Raw genomic sequence first — 21128 nt, 5'->3', positions numbered from 1 at the left:
CATTAGTGGTTTTTTAAAAGGAGGGAAGGATGGATAGATTTAAGCATTCAACAATGCAATGAGGAGTTTTTACAAAACCATGCTAGCTCCAAGAAATCACCTTCTCTTTAGAAATACTTAACACATCTAAATTACTTGCAGTTATTTCCAAAACTAAAGCAGATGCCCATCCAGACCTGTCCCTGTCTCCACAATTCTATAAACACACACACACACACACACACACACACACTCTTTCTCAGGATGCTCTTAAACTCTCAGATGGTATTTGACTTTTCAGACCCTAATTTAGGGAAGCTAGTGGCTTGGGAAGATCTTTCTCACACTCTTGGTCTCTAATTCTTCTTAAGCATATGGTTCAGCAGAAGTAGATTCTCCTTTAAGAGAAGGCAGGGGCAAAACAGAGCAAGAAGCAAAACTACCAGCCCCATGGCATTGTCTGACCAAAGTAGATGGCCTAACTCCTTCCACGCCACTCCTGTCACTCTAAACATCAGCTGCCTGAGTCCTTTTGCTGCTTATTAGCATCTCCCAGCTCACCATCTGGTATTCCCAACAGTGTTCTCAGAGGTTTGTCCCTTTCCCCTCTGCTTGTCCTTGGTTATAAGTCCCTTTCTTTCTTTTTTTCTCTTAAAGAAAATCTCAATTCGGTTTCCCATGTAGCCTATGGGTCTTTTTTAAGGAACTCCTTTATTGCTTCTACAGTAATCACTTGTGACTTTATTAGGCACATTTCATTTTTCAGATTATGAGTCATCCTTCCTTTGAAAACTCTTGTTCAGAAATCATATCTACTTTTTCTAGGACCTTCTAAATTCTGTTTTCCTCAAAACTCAGAGTCAGAGACTTTCACATTCCCCGATTTCTCTAATCACAGACACTTTCTGCTAAGGTTTCCCAAATACTCACTTCACCAAACAAATCCTTCTTATTTCTCACAATGATTTCAATGGGGCGTTTTTCTTTATTGCTTCCTTAACCTGAGAGATGAAATTGTCAGGAAAGTGAGTTAAAAGTTTAAGCAATTCAAGAATTTATCAGAACACTGTTTTCAGCAGAAGCAGATTTCTATCAGTTCAGATACACACAGTGGCACACCTGCACCAGTTTTCCCTTGCTCTTTCACTGCAGAAAGCTGCTTCTGCAGTGAGAGTAGAAGCTGCCAGTGACTGAGAGTTGGTTGGTTGGGTGGTCTTTTGGAATGCTAAAGATCAATGAGTTGTACTTCAAACCCAGTGAGTAAATAAAGAGGCTCTACTCTGCAATCAAAGACCAGAAGCCAAATCCAAGTTCTAGTCCAAGGTCTAGTTTGTGTTTCTAAGCTAGAGTTAATAAACCTCAATGGACTTTAGTTTCTCTAAGTTAAATGGGATTAATAACAACATTTACTTCATAAGATTATTGTGGATGACGAAAGGCGATAGATAATAAACCAGGCAGAGTGACAGGCCTGTAATACCAACACTCCAGGGTATCCAGTAGAATATCCAGCTAGCCTGAGAAAAATAGAGCCCTATCTGAAAGCAAAAGGGGTTTAAGGGGGTGGCTAAAATGATAAAGAGTAACAAAAAGTTATATCAATTCACAAGCAAATACTGAGCATTAAAATAGTTGTTTTATACTATGTAACAAAAAAACCACAATTTTTATTTTCTGCTAAAAGATAGAATGCCAGTTTTTTTTTCAAGCTTCTCAAAAGTGGGAGAGGCTACTTGTTGTGGGGGACAACAATAAACCTACCAGCTCTCACAGAGTGGCTCTAGATTCTACTTCTCAGCTCCTCTGGCTGGATAGACAAAGATAGTGCAGAAAGAATTAATTCACAGGGGAGAAATGTAATTAACAAGTTAGAAAGAGAGAACTGGGAGGAAGGATCAAAGAAGCTAATTAGGATGGGCTAAAGGGAGACCACAGGGTAGGGAACATAGAAGACAGAGGGCTAAAGAGAATTATCTGTGGCCTATAATTATTCCAAGAATGTCTCTGTGTATTGTCTCAGCAGTTGGAGGGAGGCAAAGCAGGAGTAACAAGGTTAAGCAGAAAGAAATTTAGACTAAAGCATATGAAAAATTTTTTACACACTGAAATTTATCATCTAGTTTATAGAGAGCTCAGAGAGGTTACGATTTTAGGTCATTTGTACCACAGGTGCTGGCAGCTGGGGGAGAGCCAAGTACGCTAGACCCCACAGGGCAAGACAATTTCCAGGGACTGCCTGGCAAGCTATAGGCTCCAATCTACAGGTAAGGCACCCTGTCAGCAGCCCCTGGGTGGCTCAGGACTGAGCTCCACAACTGTTCTCTTCCATCAGTTTTGAATCCTGTGTTGGGAGACCAAATGCTGCCCTCCAACCTCCTCAGCTCCTCCACCTCTCTGTGTTCTAATAAACTCGACAAACATGACAGATCGCAGCGTGGGAAACGAATTTCCTTAGTCATGGCAATGAAATCAAGTTGGGATTATTTTGCTTCTGTCACACAACTGTAGAAATGTTTATGAATGAGCCATCTCTTGGTAGCAAAAGAAAAGGCAATGATCGTGGGATGTTCTATAGCTGAAAATGACAACACTAAACTGCTTCGTTTACAGGATTTGGAAGTCATATAGACTACAAATTTCTCTGCTGTACAACATACATAACAAGCCCCAAAATATCCTTTGTTTGCTGAGGTTTTGCTCAGATATTTAAGGTTTCCGACAGTTTAAATATGGTTAACAATATGGCGAACCATCCAAATATTTTGCATCATTGGTATTTGGAAGGCTCTTTATAAATAATTCGTTTTAGTTCTGAGAGGCAAGCTCAGAGTGCAGGTTCTTGGTTTCCCGCGAGGGCAGCCCAACATGGCCTGGTCACTAGCCACATGTCGCATGGACGCTCTCACAGCTCTCACTAGCTTGGCTTTCCTTCCCTGGCCGCTTCCCTGGTTTTCTACCACAGGAGGAAACTGCAAAGTCCACAGCTGGCTCAGGTCTCACTGCAGGTTAAGAAGGATGTAGGGATTCCTTCTGATAGGAATCTGCTTTGTTCTTATAACTCAATGTTGCTCCCCTGGCCCACAACTCCCCCCCACCCCCCCACACACACCTAGGGACCCCTCCTGGTTCTCAGGAAAACTTCACCCCTGACCCTGTCTGAAAGTACAGGACCAGCCTTATCTGAAAGGGCAGGACTGTTGGCATCAGAAGATACTCTGCCATAAATCCCATAAAGAACAGAACAAATACATTCCAAAGAAACTCACACTGTATAAAACTCTAAAATCCCCATGCTCCTTGCTCCTAGTCTCTCCAACTCTCTTCCGTGTTACACGGAGAACCTCTGCAGCAATTAGAGCCTGCTCTGATCTGTTGAGGTCTCTGCCTTCTTTCTCTCCTTTTGCCCACTTGATTTTTCCTAGCACCCTCTGTTGTGGTTTTTTGATCAAGCCCAGAGTCTTGCATATGCTAGGCAAGTGCTCTGAAGCCCTGACTCACCTGGTGCTCAAATGGGGGCCTAGAAAGGGAACACTTCCCATTCTGCAAAACTCTAAGAACTGAGGAAAATCCCAATTACTTACAGCGTCCAGAGACAGAATGATGGATGATTTTATTTATGAACATGCTATTTGTCTGAGGCTCTTTGTTCAGTCAGTTGGTTGACAAATAGTAATTGATTAGGAATGCAGAAGTTCTTCAGGTAAGTATCTTGGGGCCAGAGCAATGAATGAAAACAGTTCCTGCCCCTACTAGGCAAAATTAACAGACAACAGAGATGGCTGGAGTGAGTTACAGGCAATGGAAGGCCTATATAAGAAGGCAAAATCCAAAGTCATTAAGATAAAGGAGAAAGGCTAAAATTCCTTATTACTCAACTGAAGTCAGATAAAAATCTTTTTTATCAAACAAAATGTTAAGAATCACCTCCCACAAACCATTTTGTTTCTGATAAATCATTAAAAAGCCTTTAGCTGGAATCATTCTAATACCACAGAAAAAAGTTAGATATATAAAATAGTTAATGCCAAAATGTAAATGATTTAAGATTCAGCAATTGTTGCTGAATCAAACACAAAATCTCTACAGCCGAATAGCAAAGGAAACAAAAGGCTTGACAATTTAGTGCTCATTACAGACTGTCTGGCTGTGTTTTCGATTGCAACTTAAAAGAAAACAACATTAAACCAGTTCAGGTGTGAACTGACATATGCAGGGCAGTTTTCAGTTGCTTATAAATGGGGCGAGGACACAGTCAAATGTGACTTGTGCACACCATGCCTGGGCATGAGCCTGGTCCTGGCTCTGGCAAAGATGTGTAGGGAGGGCCTGAGATGAACAGAACCCTGGACAGGAAGGCACTGGGCAGCTGGGCCCAGGGTCCCACCTGGGACTGAGGGTAGTTCTGTAAATAGGGTCAATCTGTGAGTTCTTTCCTTCAGAAAGGGGGGTTGAGAACAGCAATACTCCCCTTTGCTGGCTTGTCAGATACTTCTAGGAGCCTTAGTGGCATTACTCTGTGAATCTAAGTGAAAGCCTGATGGCTTACACACAGGCTTTACACAGCCTGGAACTGTGGTTTAGGGGTGTGTGGGGTACTGAGCAAGAACCTTTAATTTCTTCTACCCAATGGCTATAAACATGCTTAAAATTTTACCATCTAGAATTCATTTCTTTGGGTCTTAAAAATAATTCTGTCTTACAAGGTCCCCTATTAAAATGTCATTGCCACTGGGCTGGGAGGACCAGTCATGTTTTAACTGGGTAATCACATCATTTCTTGTCCAAGCTGGGACAACAAAAGAATATGGTAACTCTCTGTATAAGGCTTTGTGGAACATGCAAAGGGAAACAGAGCACTTGCACAGTCCTAGAAGCTGAATTCTGAGTCAAGAAGCAAGGGATCCTGTCAATGGGTCAATGGTAGGCATACATGGAGAAGGCCCATGTCCCCTGAACCCTCAGCCTTAAAGAAAACATTCTGATAGCTTGACGGTGGTAAAGGCCATGGGCTCCATAACAAGACAGATATGAATTTGAATCCTGGACTTGTTTTCCTTTTTAAGGTCTGAGACCAGGACTCAAACTTGGTACCTGCCACTTTCACTCATCGGCTAGGGAGCCAACTGAGCCATGCCTCCAAACCCTGGCCTTCCTTTCTGTATGACTTTGAGACAGGTTAATGAGCTTATTTTTTGCCAAGATCCCTCATCTGTGAAATGAAAATTATTTCATAAAGTCATTATGTGGATTAAATGAATTTAACACACCCAGTGCTATTTTTCAAGAGGGTCAATATTATTAGCACTGGCCATCTACTTAAGACATCAAGATACTTCTGCCAGTGCCCCACGCCAAGGTGGAGAAAAGGAAGAGAAAAACATCAAAAGGGTAGACTTACAATATTTCTCTCTAAAGTAATCTGCTTGGGATACTGTGGGGCTGAGCAGTGAAAGGTGCTCAGTACAGCCGTTTCTGATGAGTGGGCCAGATGAACAGGCTGCCTAGCTGTCCTGGTGATCCTGACTGGTGTCAGACTTCACTCTCTGATCCAATCCCTCCACAATTGTGCCATCTTTGGCTCCTTGGTGGTAAATACCATCCACCTGCACCCTTTGTCCAGGGTAGACCACAGAGAGCAATGACTTTCCAGTGAGTTAGTCATATACTGATGGCCCTGGACAGTGCTTTACATCCTCTATGTTTTCCTGAGTCTCTGGTGACAGAAATACAAAAATAAGGGCAGCCTCCTCACAACCATGAGGATGGTTTCTGACATGCTGTTTCACCATGATGAGGCAAATACTGCTATCTCTATTTTACTAACTCGCAAGCTGAGCCACAGAAAATAGGATTTTTCTCAATGTCACATAGCTAATAGGGGGTAGAGTTACCAAGACTCTAGAACAAGAACTAGGAGACCTAGATTCCACTAGGTATATGCCACAAATTGCTTAGCTAATTGGCTAGTAAGGAGTAGTCAGTAATTCATATGTACTTTATTTCTTTTGTCTGCCAAGAAGCCAACCTACTTCACCAAAGTTACTGCTGTGAGTGGCAAAAGAGACCGTGCAAGTGGTCAATGTTACAATGCTACTGCCAATTCCCTGAATCACTTAGCTTCAGATCTTGACCAAGAATGGGAAGAAGTAACCATCTCCTGCTCTTCTGCCTTCACAAGCCCTGGAGAACCTGGCTAGGCACATGTAGTATCTGGGAACTAGGCAGAAATGCAAATTCTCAGGCCTCCAGTGAGCCTTACTGGATCAGAACTATACGGGAGGAGGCTTGGCCAGCTATACTTCAACAAGCCTTCCAGGTGCTTCCGATGTCTGTTTTGGTCTGAGAACCACTAGGTGAGAGTATTCCTGAACAGACAGCAAGCTGGGTTTTCTTATGTCCTGGCTGAGAAAGGCTTGCTTCAGAGACCTAAGGCAGAGCCTAGCTTTCACAAGAAGACCAGGCTGTGAGGGCCACTGCCAAGAAGATAAAAAGCTCCCAATAAAATCCAGACCTACATGGCCATGCTGATCAAAATACAATAAAGAAGAAAGCGAGAAATCTGACAAAAAGAAAATGCAGCTTCGGAGGGGGACAAAATACAACAATCTTCTATGAGAGATGAGAAGCATAAAAGGGATGTTAGATGTTCAAAGAACCAAATGTTGAAATATCAAAAAAATACAAGAAAAAAGACGAAGTATGGACATCAATGCCACACAGGCCTCTATCTAATGATGGCAATAGGAGGAAATAGCAGCCCCTTCCGAGAGTGGCACTAGAGTGCCTTCTTTCCTTCCCTAACCTGACAGCCTATATAAATAGTCTTGAGGGAAAAAATACCAGCAATTAGTCACTGAATCTTCCTTGTTGCATTGAGGAGAAAATTGTGGAAAGTCACCCACAGGCTCTGGTTAGAAAAATATCAGCTAAAGAGGCCCTGTGGATACAGCAATAGAGTAGTCATGAAGAGCAACAGCCTGTGGGCTGCAATGTAGTCTTGGATGCCTGCCAAGTCTCGATCTAGAACAGAGAAGGGAGGCCTGTGTACTGGGCTGTCAACAGTTTCAGCCAGGGCCCATGTCCAAGCTGGAAGGTTTTAATATGAACTGGGGTAGGGCAGGGTTGGAGGAGGAGGGCTGGAGTCCTCCCAGGAAAGCAGAACCTGCCAAAGGCTGTGGCCACCTTGAAAGGTGAGGCCACAGAACACAAAGGTTAAGTAAAGTGACTCATCACAGAAAGCCTGCTGGCCACACTCAGGTCCTCTCCTGGCCCAAAGTCACATGTTTTGCTAGTGGTGACAGTAGCACTCTCAGTGCTTCCATTCAGGAAACTCACTGAAAAGGACCCTGACAGGACAAAACGATGGGGGAAGGGGTGGGAAATGACTCCTTCCACCACTGATTTTCTCAATTCAAATGTGTTATGATTTGTTCTGAATGCTTCGTGCCTGGGTATCTTTCCCCAAGCCCATTCTGGTTCCCATTTTCAGCTATTTCCTATTCCTCCAAGTTTTACCCCAAACACTATCTCCACAAAGATACACATTAACTGGACCATGACTCCTTGATATGCCTTCCTGGGGCCTTCATTCTCCTTCAGTGCTTTCATCAAATTCATCAGTCTGCTTCCCTGCTAAGACTTGAACTCCCTTGAGGACATGAACTATGTCTTGACACCTGTTCATCTGTAACCTCATTTAAGATAGTTTAGCCCAATGCCTGGTATGCAACCTGCAGAGATGAAGCCAGATCTATGTCCCTTACCTACTAGGCCACTGAAGTAGAGAAAGTCCAGCCCCATAACTAGGTATAGGGATTGGTTGGGCACACAATCTCTTTCCCTTCCAAAGCACCTTACCACTCGCAAGCAAGGGTAGATCCCAGCTAATGTCCTGAAGGTTACTCTGTTCCCCTACCCTTCCCTGGTTTGATTCCTTGACCAGATCCTTTCACACTGCCATGTATTTCCCCCCTACTTGAGAAAAGGAATAGACAGAGATGTTTAATAATTCCTGGGAAACCCCTCCCTGGGAGTATCCACACTTATACAGAAAGAAAAGTAATGTTGAAAACAGAGAAATTAACTCCTAATGATGTTAATAGCATTTTAGACAGGCACAGGGGAAAAAAATGAGAGGCCAATGACCTCCATGTGACTCTTAAAGTAATCTCCAGTAAATGTCTGACTGTGCCACGTATAAAACCAAGTGTGACTCAATCCTAACAACAGGCATCACCCAGCCCAGTCATGGCAGGACAGCCACACTTGTTGCCCTCCTTGATCACATCTCTGGCTGAAGACTGGAGCCCTATGCTAGGACTTCTTTCTTTTCTGTAGCTCTGCGCAACTTTCCAGATCTCTGTCAAGTCACTATGGCCCACTCTAAGACCCAAAGCTCCATCATACACTGCTACATTTAAGTGTCATTTGCACTCAGCTCTGCCTTGGGACCTGATGGACTCTGGCTGGTGATGGGATTTGCTGAGGAGGTGGCACAGAGCCATATGGAGAAGCAAGAACATTGGAAGAGGGCAAGGTCAAGTTGACAAGTATCATACAATGAGCAAGAATATGCAGTGGCATAATGTAGCATAACAGATGGATAATTAGATTTATTCTAAGAGCTGTAAAAGTAAGTAATTAAATAAAAATATGGAACAATGAATCTGCCACAGAGAGACACCTAGCAGCCTCACGAGGGACTTGCAGCTGGCACAAGCAGCCTGAGAGAGTAGTAGTGGGTAAAAGTCTCTACCACTGCCCTGATGTTTAGGCACAATAAATTCAGCACCAGCTCAAGCTTGGCATGGGGGACACCCTGGGAGTAATCAGACCTATGGCTACAAACAGTATTGTGCTATGGGAGTAGGGCCTCCTGTCTACATGTGGAAAATGGGAGCCTGAGGTAGGCCAACAAACTCCCCACCACCATTATGGCAGGTTAGACTCCTGCAAAGTAAGACTAATAGATACTTATCTTTGTAGAAGCAGAGGCAGAGGGGAAGGGAAACAAAAATGCATGTACAGATGACAGATTCATTGCCACCAAGAGAGGCAGGCTGAAAGATTTCAGAACAAGGCCTTTGCTCTCCTCCCAGAGGTTGGCAGCTGATACTGAGGGTATAATAATTACTTAAGAAATGTGAAACAAACCAGAAATGGTGCTGTGGCTCAAAATGGTAGAGCACTAGCCTTGAGGGAAAAAACTCAGGGACAGTGTCTAGGCCCTGAGTTCAAGCCCAAGGACTGACAAAAAGAAAAAAGAGGGCTGGCAATGTGGCCTAGAGGTAGAGTGCATGCATGAAGCCCTAGGTTCAATTCCCCAGTACCACATAAACAGAAAAAGCCAAAAGTGGCCTGTGGCTCAAGTGGTGGAGTGCTAGGCTTGAGCAAAAAGAAGCCTGGGATAGTGCTCAGGCCCCGAGTTCAAGACACAGGTCTAGCAAAAAAAGAAAAGAAAAACATGGGAAATAAGCATTCACTGTGTGCCTATTTGGAAGTAAACAGATCATCTTTTGTATTAGTCAGGTCATTGGTTTTTTTCCTTTCTTTTTTTTACTAGAAATAATGGGGTTTGAATTCAGAGACCTGTGCTTCATAGGAGGTATTCTACCATTTGGGACATGTCCAGCCCACAGACTCAGGATTTTTTTTCTTTTGGTGGCACTAGAGTTAGAAGAACTTTGTGCTCGTAGGCAGGTGATCTACAGTTTGAGCACCTCCACAGTCCTCGTTCCTCTTATTATTTTTGAGATAGGGTCTTACTCTCTGGGAGTCTGTGTCTGGATCGGTCTTCCTATTTATTCTTTCTTCTTTAGCTAGGTACATATCACCACCATTCCTAATTTTTTTCTTCTGAGATGAAGTCTCACGAACTTTTTTGCCTTGGCTGACCTAGAACCACAATCCTCCCAATCTTAGCCTCCTATATAGCTGGGATGTTAGGTGCAAACCATTATGTTTAGCTATTAGTTTAGATGAGGGTTCCACAAACGTCTTGGTCAGGCTGATTTTGAACTATAAGTCTCTTAATTGCTGCCTCTTGAATAGGCAGACTTATAGGTACCTGGCCCATAACTGTTTTTAAGTGCTAGAACTAAACTCAAACACATCGAAAGTAAATGCAATTTGCTGAGTGCCATAAAGGATAACAGAGGCAAAAGTAACACTGGAAAGCTGGGCACCAATGTTGCATGCCTGTAATCCTAGCTACTCAGCAGGCTGAGGACTGCAGTTCAAAGCCAGCTTGGGCAGGAAAGTCCATGAGACTCATCTCCAATAAACTGCTCAGAAAAAGCCAGAAGTCATGCTGTGGCTCAAGTAGTAGAGTGCTAGCCTTGAGCAGAAGGAGATCAGGGATAATGCCCAGGCCCCAAGTTCAAGCCCCAGGACAGGCAAAACAAAAAAACAGTACAACTGGCTCAAGGGATATGTAGAGCCCACTACCAGAATGCATCTCAAGGCCTAGCTTTCCTCTGCACAAAGCTGCTTTCTCTGGGCAAGGGTGACTATAATGGCCACTGTCATCTATTGAACATAGGAATTCCAGTATAATGCAAATTTCTCCCTTCCAAATGGTGTAGAATTTGAGGGAAGGGCTTTGGCCCTGCTAGTGTCACATGCCTAGCCCTGGATCTATCATTGTACCGTTGAAAAGGGTACCATGAGTGGCTGGCTAGTCTAGGTCAAATAGCCAGTTCTAACTGTGTTGGAATAGGTGGGGCACAATGGTGGTAGACTTCCCTGATCACATGGTACTGGTGAAGAGATTCACAAAGGAAAGGAAGTAGTATTTCCCAAAGGAGGAACAGAGACCAATGTATTAGGACCAAAACCAACACAAATCAAGCCTTCAGAGCACACCATATCATTGTATACCAGTTCATGCCAAAGTACTAGATAATAATGGGATATTTGGGATAGACTGGAGTCAGTTCAGGTCAGGTGGGGCTCTGGTTGCAGAGATTTAGGCATCCTTATTTTATGGTGCCAGTACCAGGGCTTAAACACAAGGCCTCAATCCTATCCCTAACCTTTTTTCACTCAAGGCTGGCACACTACCACCTGAGTCACAGTTCCACCTCCTTTTTGCTGCTTAATTAGAGATAAGAGTTTCACTGATTTTCTAAATAGCTAGGACAACAGGTGCCAGCCACCAGGGCTTCTCTTGAAGAGACCTAGTTTGACCCTAGCAACTGGAAATACTCCAAAGGTTTTGATGCCTGTTCCTTTAGTAGCAGCCCATCTTCGTAGACCTATCCCAAGCTCAACACAGAGCAATGTGAACATCAAATGGCTTCGCTTAGGAAGCATGAGCAGCATTAAAGCACAGAAACAATCCCTAGGCAGCTAACTCCTTGAAGGGCTTCTGTATGTACTAACTTGAATTGCCTTTCAAGACCACTTAAACTCCCCACAACTTGAAGTCCTCAGCACCTTTGACATAGGGCCAGTGATGAAGATGAGCTGGTGCCATTCATACCAGTGAATCTCAGGGGTAGTTCTACCTTCCTGGAATAGGAGCTGAGTATTTTAGGAGTAGTTTGTCTATCAGGTACAAGGCCCTGAGTTCAAACCCTACTATGGCCAATATTACATATATACATACATATATACATACATACATGGCTCCAATCGGGTCTCTTCCACTGACCCATGGGAAAGAGAAGGAGACTTTGTAAATCATTCCTGTTTCTCTTGCTTGCCAGTAGTTGGCAGCTCTGCTTGCCCTTACTAATCACCTGAAGGCCTTCACTCTTTACCATCATGCCTGTCATCACCGTGTTCTCTCCCTTTGGGCTCTGCTCTATAGCCTCCAATTTCTTCTAAAACATCACCACAGGCAGAGCTGGGCAATTGAGAACAATAGGAGATGACTTCATGGCCTTCACATCCTAGCACCAGTTCCCAAATACTTAAACTTCTAAATAATTGAAAGAGAAGAATAATCCACTCAGCTGATTTGGGAAGCCAGCCAGGCACACAGATTATCTCAGAGTGAATTATTCACACAGGGATAATTGGGAGTTGCCCAATTTTCTATTTGTGGCTCAGGCATCACAAGGAAGGACATTTGAGAAGGAAAGTATGAATGCTAAAAGAAGGAAGGAGACTTTGCTCTTGGGCCCACATTTCCTTTTGGTAGTAAGTTGTTGCTCCTCTCAGTCTCACATAGAGTTAATGAAAATAATAAACATGATAGCATTAATGCATGTTCTGTGCTACACACCTCAGTTCCTTTTAACCATACTTATGGTGAGTCTGTGTAGCATCACTGTCTTCTCCAGTTCTCAGCTAAGAAAGCTGAGGCCCAGGCAAGTTAAATAACTGTTCAGAGCTTCTGTCCACCTTACCCAAGGTGGGTTGTTTTTTTTTAAAACCAATTCTTACCTCTCCCACTTTGTAAGGTCAAGTCTTTCTTATAGAACACATGAAGCAGTAAAGAAGAAAAAATTATCTTTCTAAAAAACCATAATGTTATTGATCCATCTTTATTTTGAAATATCTGTTTTTCAAGGTGACACCAGCAGTCCTTTCCTCTCAAAACCTAGAAGACTGTGGGAAGAGCTAGTCAGTTGATCAGTTCATTCAAGACATCTAGGGTCTGGATGAACAGCTATCAGATGACTTCTATCATTCACTTCATCTATTTTTATGATCAAAGACTAAGAAATGAAACCAAACTTGGCACTCTTATCCCCAATTAACCACCAGAAAAATGGAAGTGGTGCTATAGTTCAAGTGGTAGAGTGCTAGCCTTGAGCTGAAGCACTCTGGGACAGTTTAGAGTCCCAGCTTAGAGTTGCAGCTTAGAGTTCAAGACCTACAACCGACAAAAAAAAAAAAAGAAGAAGAAAAAAAAAAAGAAATCACTGTTCTTACCCTAACATGAAACCATTTCAGCCAATAGGCAGTCAGTAAGCTGGGCAGCTCACCACTGTGGAGCCAGCGCATGGGGAAGATGTAGGCTCTATAAACCACTGCTGACTACCTGCTTTACAAATAAGTATTTACGTGGGGGAAATAGCCAGGTCCTGTATAAATGGGTCCCCTTCCATAGTTCCAAGACATAGTCTTTTTTTTATTAATTTAATTTATTTATTAATTGAACACAAATTTTTTTGACAAGGTGTTGTGCAAAAAGGGTACAGTTACATAGTAGGGCAGTGTGTACATTCCAAGACATAGTCTTTAGATATGAGATGTGCTGGTAAGTTTCTAAAGCTAGAGGGAAGAGAAATGTATTCATAGCACTGTTTACAACAAAACAGTGGATCCATTGAAGGATCAGATCTGGTAGCAGGCCACAGGCCACCTAAAGCCCTTTCTAAGTCCCTGAAGTCCAGAACACTATAATACACTATACCCACAGACAACACACGTAGTTGGTACTTTATAGTTATTAGTTGCATATGTGAGAAAATGACTATCAGGTAGTTTTACTCTACAATTGATCTATAGCCTTCTGATACAATTCCAACTTGCTACATTTTATACTGCTTTAATGTTTGAAAAGCTTACACTAAGCATATATTACTTATAGTCACAGGAAATTATACATATGAAACTAAAATGAAATATTTGCAGAGCAAGCAAAACTCTAATGCTTATGTGCCAGAGAAGGCTACCTCACTCACAGTTGACTCTGTGAGGAAACATTTGGGTGAACAAAGAAAGGGTAACATGGAAGCTAACGCTATATAAATACTATGTGCCAGGTGCCCTACTAAACACTATATGTACTCATTCATTTCCACAACAACCAATCCTAGGTTTTTGTTATTATCCCAAATTTACAGATGAGGAAATTATTTGAGATATTTAATAACTTGTCCGAGGTTACACAGCTTATAAGTTTAATCATATTCAAATTCAGGCCACAGAGCTTCTGCCTTATATTCTAAATCACACCACATAGCCTCTCAAGAGCAACACCACCATAAAAAAGGGCATCCCAACTTTGCCACTGGGTCGTGGGACTTCAACATAGAAGCTATGCTGATGACACTCCAGATTGCCCTTAAATGTGAGGAAGGAAGTTTTCATGCTGCTAGCTGGTGGAGGAATCAAGGTTGCCCAGAGAACAACCTCATCACCTCAAAACCAGACAGACATTATGAGCACTGAGCCTGGACAGCCACATTCTCATGATGAAAGCAGCCAAAGCCATGGAGAAACATGAAGAGTTCTGTCTGACTCTTATTTCCTACTCTGGTAAGTAATCTTCCTCCAGTTAGGGAGTGCTATCACAGCCATTAGCTCTACCACCCAAAACACTGGTGAGAGGATCAATTCTTGGTAAAGACTTCCTATCATAAGAGGTGTTAAGATACCATGGCTAGGGGCTGGGAATATGGCCTAGTGGTAGAGTGCTTGCCTTGCATACATGAAGCTCTGGGTTCAATTCCTCAGCACTGCATATATAGAAAAAGCCAGAAGTGGCACTATGGCTCAAGTGGTAGAGTGCTAGCCTTGAGCAAAAAGAAGCCAAGGGACAGTGCTCAGGCCCTGAGTTCAAGCCCCAGGACTGGCAAGGAAAAAAAAAAGATACCATGACTAAGGGTTCTATATTCTGAAAAAAATGAAGACTTCCTTCTCACAAAACAACCAGGGGGAATTGGTTTGCTCAAAAGACACCAGTGGCCTCCTATTACCTTTAGAATACAATCCAAATATAGCTTACCTAGATAAAAAAAAAAAAAAGTACGTGGCCAACTCCCCCAACCTTCCTCTTATTAGTCTCTCTCTGGATTGCCTCATTTTGGCTACTCCCTGAGTAGCAAAACTTCCTCAGAGCCTTTGCACTGGCTGTTTCCTATGCCTGGGAAACTATTAATCTAATATGTGCATGGTTGATTCCCTTACATTTTCACTAAAGCCAGAATGGTATCTCTTCAGAAAAGTCTAACTAATCCTCCTAAAGAACTCTTATATAATCATGCTTTCTTTGTGACATTAATGACTTTCAAAAATGGCTTGAGACAGAATTCACCCATTTAAGTATACAATTCAATGGCTTTTTGCATACTGTGTTGTGTAACTATCACCACAATCAATTTTAAAATATTTTCCTCACCCCCTCACACAAACTCTTACCAGTCACTCCTCAGTTCTCTGCAATTCCACCTTCTCCAACACTGGACTATCACTAATCTACTTTCTGGCTCTACAGATCTGTGTGTCTTGGGCATTTCATATAAATAGTATGAGCTATTTGTGACTGGGTTCTTTCACTTAGCATGTTTAAAAATTCTAGCCAGGGGCTGGGGATATAGCCTAGTGGCAAGAGTACCTGCCTCGGATACACGAGGCCCTAGGTTCGATTCCCCAGCACCACATATACAGAAAACGGCCAGAAGTGGCGCTGTGGCTCAAGTGGCAGAGTGCTAGCCTTGAGCGGGAAGAAGCCAGGGACAGTGCTCAGGCCCTGAGTCCAAGGCCCAGGACTGGCCATAAAAAATAAATAAATAAATAAATAAATAAATAAATAAATAAAAATTCTAGCCAGGCCATTCATGTCCAGCTTCATAGCATGTATCAGTACTTTTTATTGGCAAATAATAGTCTACTGTGTGGATATATATTTACCCATTTGCCAATTGACATGTTTTTTGCTCATCTTTGGCTACTATGAATAATGCTGCTATGCATGTTCATGTGTAAGATTTCACTTTTCTTAGGCATACTTCTAGGAGTAATTGTTGAATCATTTGGTAATTCTATGTCTAACCACTTCAGGAACCACTATAATATTTTTTCAAAATACTTTTCTCATTTACATCCCCATTGGCAGTCTATGATATCCCAATTTCCCATAGCCTTGTACTTCCTAAACTGAGCTACTTTAGTCAGTATAAGGTCCTCTTATATCTCTTATGGGTAGCTGTTCACTCAGATACTCTGCCTTTAAATAAATGAATTGTCTTCATTGTTGAATAATAAGGACTTTAAGGTAGTTTGATGTTGATTTGTAAGCATTCTTTACATATTTTAGATACAATTCCCTTATCAGATGTATGATTTGTAAAATTGATCTCTCACTCTATACTTTGTCTTTTCTGGGATTTTTTGGCAGTATTTTTGGAAGCAACAAAGTTCTTAATTTTGGTGACTAACTTTTAAACTGTAAATTCTGACTTAAAAATAAGTTATCTAGGGAGAAAGGTCTGTCTTTTTCATTACTGCATCTGTCGACCCTTCCTTCCTCCCTCCCTCCCTTCCTTCTTTTCTTCTTCCCTCTCTCACCTTTCTTTTCGTTTCCCTCCTTTCCTCCCTCGCTCCCTCTTTCTCTCTTTCTGTGCTGGTTCAGGGGCTTGAACTCTGGGCCTGGGGCTATCCCTGAGCTTTTTTGTTCAAGCCTAGCACTCTACTTGAGCCAATGCTGTGTGTGTGTGTGTGTGTGTGTGTGTGTGTGTGTGTGTGTGTGTTCATACTGCTTAATTGGAGATAAGAGTCTCATGATCTTGCCTGGGCTGGCTTCTAACCACAATCTTCAGATCTCAGCCTCATGAGTAGCTAGGATTATAGGTGTGAGCTACCAGTGCCTGGCTTATTTATGTATTCAAATGTTTATGCCAGTCCTGAGGCTTGAACTCAGAGCCTGGACACTGTCCCAAGCTTTTATATTCAAGGACAGTACTCTACAACTTGAGGCACAGCTCCATTTCCAGTTTTTTGGTGGCTAACTAGAAATAAGAGTCTCGTGGACTTTCCTGCCTAAGTTGCTTTGTTGGTTTTGTTTGTTTGTTTGTTTTGTTTTTTGGGGTTTTTTTTTTGGGGGGGGTAGTCCTGGACCTTGGACTCAGGGCCTGAGCACTGTCCCTGGCTTCTTTTTGCTCAAGGCTAGCACTCTGCCACTTGAGCCACAGCGCCCCTTCTGGCCGTTTTCTATATATGTGGTGCTGGGAAATTGAACGCAGGGCTTCATGTATACAAGGCAAGCACTCTTGCCACTAGGCCATATCCCCAGCCCGCCTAAGTTGCTTTGAATGCCAATCCTCAGCCTCCTTAGTAGCTAGGATTACAAGTATGAGCCACCCGCACCCATATTTTAAATATAAGTGTGTGTACCCGTCATGCATGCATACATGTGCGTGTGTGCATGTATGTGTGTCTTGTCAGTTGTAAGGCTTGAACTCTGGGCATAGGTGCTGTCTCTCAGCTCTTCAGCTCAAGGCTAGTGTTCTACCACTTGAGCCACAGTGCCACTTTAGGTTTTCTTTTTTCTTTTTCTTTTTTGGCCAGTCCTGGGGCTTGGACTCAGGGCCTGAGCACTGTCCCTGGCTTCCTTTTTGCTCAAGGCTAGCACTCTGCCACTTGAACCACAGTGCCTCTTCTGGCCGTTTTCTAGATATGTGGTGCTGGAGAATCGAACCCAGGGCTTCATGTATACGAGGCAAGCTCTCTTGCCACTAGGCCATATTCCCAGCCCCCACTTTAGGTTTTCTGGTGATCAATTGGAGACTTTTCTGTCTGGGCTGGCTTTGAACTGCAATCCTCACATCTCAGTTTTCTGAGTAGTTAGGATTACAGGCCATTGGCTCCCAGCGTGTGTGTGTGTGCTGCTGGGGAATGAGTGCAGGGCCTCAGTAAGCAAGCGTTCTACCACACAGGTGCATCCCCTCTAAATGAACTTTTAAGACCAGAAGAGGTGAATGCTGTGCCAGGCTATGAAAGAAGGTTTCTCTGCCCTATAGATATCTGGGTAACATCCAGAATCATTTCTGGTCTAAAGGATCTTGTAGGAGGGAGAGAATGTGGTATTTCAAAGAAGCCTAGAGATGAGAATAGTGGAGTGTTAAATGAAATGTAGAGAATCACATATCATCCATAATAAGTTCCCTCATTTAAATGCTCAGACAGTTCTCTTTTCAGCCACTTTGGAAAGACAATAACAGAACAAGGGCTCAAGAATGGGGACAGGCCCGGCAAAGGAACCCAGTGATAGCAAGGAGGTTCTCTCCACAGTACTAATCTCAGCCCAACAACCTGAGACAGGCTCTAGGCTCTAATATATTTCAAAATTCTAGGGCTCTTTTGTCAGTGTGGTAGAGGTTTCCCAGGAGTGGTGAAAGCTAGCTCCTTGTCGTCTTCACTTTGCCTTATAAAGAACAACAAAAATATTGGAAGAACTTAATGTCCAGGCTAGCATACCTCTTCAAAGCACCTCAAAGATCCTGGGCTTGACTGCCCCCCCCGGGGGGGTGCATTTTGGTAGCTGGGCAAGGAATTTGGAGGTATGGTATGAGCTCAGGGCTCACTGTGTCAATTTGGACAACCAATTTGTCCAGAACCCCAGCACAAGGGGAGGAGTAACTTAACAGATACGCAGGAATGCAAAGAAATTCAGTTGTAGCATCAAAGAGAGGGATTCAAAACAAAGGAAGGGTTCCTAACTGTCCATTCTCTAACTTTCACTGGGTCATACGTGCATGCACATACACTGGTGGGGACTGAACCTAGGGTCTCCTCCTTGCTAGGTATGCACCCTTTACCAAAGAGCTACATTCCTAGTACTAAATTGCCTTCTATGATAACAAGGGAAGGAAGGATAGAGTACATTTCAAAGGCACATGTATACTCACAAATATTCACAAGTATGGAGTTGCCTCTGGGAGGGTAAATATTCACACTGAACAGTTCAGTGTGTGAAAAGAACAGAGGACAACAAATGGTACCAATTAGGAAGAGTAGTATCTATTTTTAATCTATATTTAAAGTGGTTGAATAAATGAAAAAGGGCTGCTTGCTAAAAATATGGGTGACCTTCTTCCTTAAGGCTGAATTCCTCTCCTGTGCTTATTGATAACAGGCAGAAGCTCTTCTTAGAGTGGTAAGTATAACACTGCAATGGACACCTCATTCATGCTTTACAGATTCAGTCTGGGTGCCTGGCTGTAGCAATGTTTCATGAGAAGCGTCCTGGGCACAGATCTATGAGCTAAGTTAGGTACTCTTTGCCTGCCTTGAAGGACATGCATGTTCTCAATGACAACCCGGGGAGACCTTCGTGATAGGAGGTTAGTGGACAGAGAACTCCACTGGAAAAGTCAATAAAGGACCAGAAGCCAATAGATCAAAGGGGAGGGAGAATCCAAACTACTTCCAAGGATCAACCAGCATTCACCTCGTAGACGGGGTGTTTGATAAGGGTCATTCTGTGGAGCTGGTGAGCCACTAACTCAAGTTGTTTTTTTAATCTACTACCCATTTCTGATACACACATCCAGAATTTTCTTCACATGATAACTAATAAGGTGCTTGTGACTAATATAGGAAGAGAAAACAGTAAAAACCCAAATTGTATGAGGGCTGAAGCTCTACTCTATCTCAAATGTTCAAAATCTCTCACCAACTCCAATTCTAGGATAAGGACATGTTTTCATAGTGTGCGCTTTCTATGTCTCTCAACATTTACCAGCACTTAGCATGGCACAGTAACAACTTGCCTTTTAAGTCATAACTCTTAGTTTACATCTTGGTACTAATACAGTTGAGCTTTGTGAATCTAGGCAACAACCTAACCTGCTTAAGCCCCAGCTTTTTCCAGAAATAAAGTAGAAATAATACCTGTATGTGCTTCATAATAAGACTTAGTTGGCTATATACAATGAAAAAAATGTAGTAAATTGTTTAGTATGATGCCTGGAGTATTATAGGTGCTCATAGGGGACTGGGGATATGGCCTAGTGGCGAGAGAGCTTGCCTTGTATAGGTGCTCATATTTCTAAGCATTCCTAATGGCTTAAGTCTAGACTCTAAACATTTGGAAGAAAGTACTGTGACAAATGAATCCTCCAAGGACAAAACAGAGATGAAATGCAGCAAACATGTGTCAAATTAGCTGTCTTCACACGTGTGTGCTCTATGGGCAATAAGTATGGTCACCAAATGCACTTGTCTGATGCATGGGCCCCTAATGTGCTCACCACCTCAACACTGTTCCTTCTTGCCTCCAGTGACGTGTGCAAGGAAGGTAACATTTGCCTCTTCTGGCATGGGAAAAGGAGAAAATCAACTGGAAAACATAGGTGGTATGTACAGCTGCCCAGAGTGGTGCCCTATCGATTTTCAAGTCACTATTAATAACAACTGGCAGAGACAGAACATATTTCTTCTGAAATAATCATAGCATCTTAGGGACAACTCATCTAGATAAAATTCCCCAACTTTAGTAAAGTATGTGAGAGGCAAAGGTGGTTGGCTATGGGCACTATACTAGTCAGTAGGACCCTGATGCCCTGGTCCTTTAGTCCCTCTGAATCCCTAGATGGCATCTCTGTTGCAAATAAGACTTCTCCAACATGGTTCTTTTGGATTATTTACAAACAAAAAAGTTACCTTTAACAAAACATCCATAGAGATGAGTGTATCAGGTACTATTCCAAAAAGCTTTCTTAGTCATAACTGCTACTTGGTGCCTGCTACAAAGGCCCTCTCCTCTTCCTGCTTGTCATCAAGAATCCTATTTGCCTAGTAGCTCAGAGGCCAGAGTACCACACACACAGAGAAGCAGAACAAGGACAGTTTTTTCTTACTTACTCCAGGAGACAAATGGGAAATAGGTGTCTGAGAAGATGCCTATCCTGCTTCCTGCAAACTTCTATGCTCCAGCACTCCTCACAGAGCAGTAATCCATATGCTCAGTCACAAGTCAAAAAAAGAAAGAAAAGGAATGGGAAAGCCTGGCAGAAAGTGAATATAAATGGTAATGATCCCAAGTAGACAGTCTCTGTGAGAAACAAGCCTCGTTGGCATCCCCCCTCCCAGACACAAGAAATGGATCCTAAGCCCTTTCTGACAAGAAGCTTTCTTGTTGGAAATAGTTCATACATAACCCTGGCCCACAGCTGTAAGTACTGGACAGACAGGTAGGTCAGGACAGCTACGAGAAGTATGTGCCATCCTGGCCTAAAATAAAAAGCTTTCTGTCACACGCAGCTATGCTTTAAGATTAGTGATGATGGCTACGTGCCCCCCTCCCCCGCCACTCTCCACCAGAGCACAGATTCAAACAAACATCCGCACAATCAAAGGCTAAGGAAAATACTAGATAATTCTGTCTTCACCTTATATAACCAACAGTGTAAAGAAGTCTAGCTGATTCTTGGTCACTGAATATAACAGCAGCATTTATAGGACTTTTGGGA

The 21128-nt window shown here is 42.8% G+C and overlaps 1 protein-coding gene and 1 long non-coding RNA gene across 4 annotated transcripts in view; both read right to left on the bottom strand.

Annotated features, from left to right (window-relative positions):
* Sil1 (SIL1 nucleotide exchange factor) overlaps positions 1-21128 on the bottom strand; it is a 223990-nt gene that overhangs the window by 9204 nt on the left and 193658 nt on the right. The window lies entirely within an intron of this gene.
* LOC125340196 lies at positions 68-11400 on the bottom strand. Its single transcript, XR_007208699.1, has 3 exons — positions 11390-11400; positions 8771-8773; positions 68-186 (listed from the first exon to the last, which is right to left on the bottom strand). It is a non-coding gene; the product is annotated as an uncharacterized LOC125340196 (long non-coding RNA).

Source organism: Perognathus longimembris, chromosome 22 (genome assembly GCF_023159225.1).
Source record: "Perognathus longimembris pacificus isolate PPM17 chromosome 22, ASM2315922v1, whole genome shotgun sequence".
Lineage (NCBI taxonomy): Eukaryota > Metazoa > Chordata > Mammalia > Rodentia > Heteromyidae > Perognathus > Perognathus longimembris.
The sequence above is the reverse complement of the archived record's forward strand: the minus strand, read 5'-3'. Positions and strand labels throughout refer to the sequence as shown.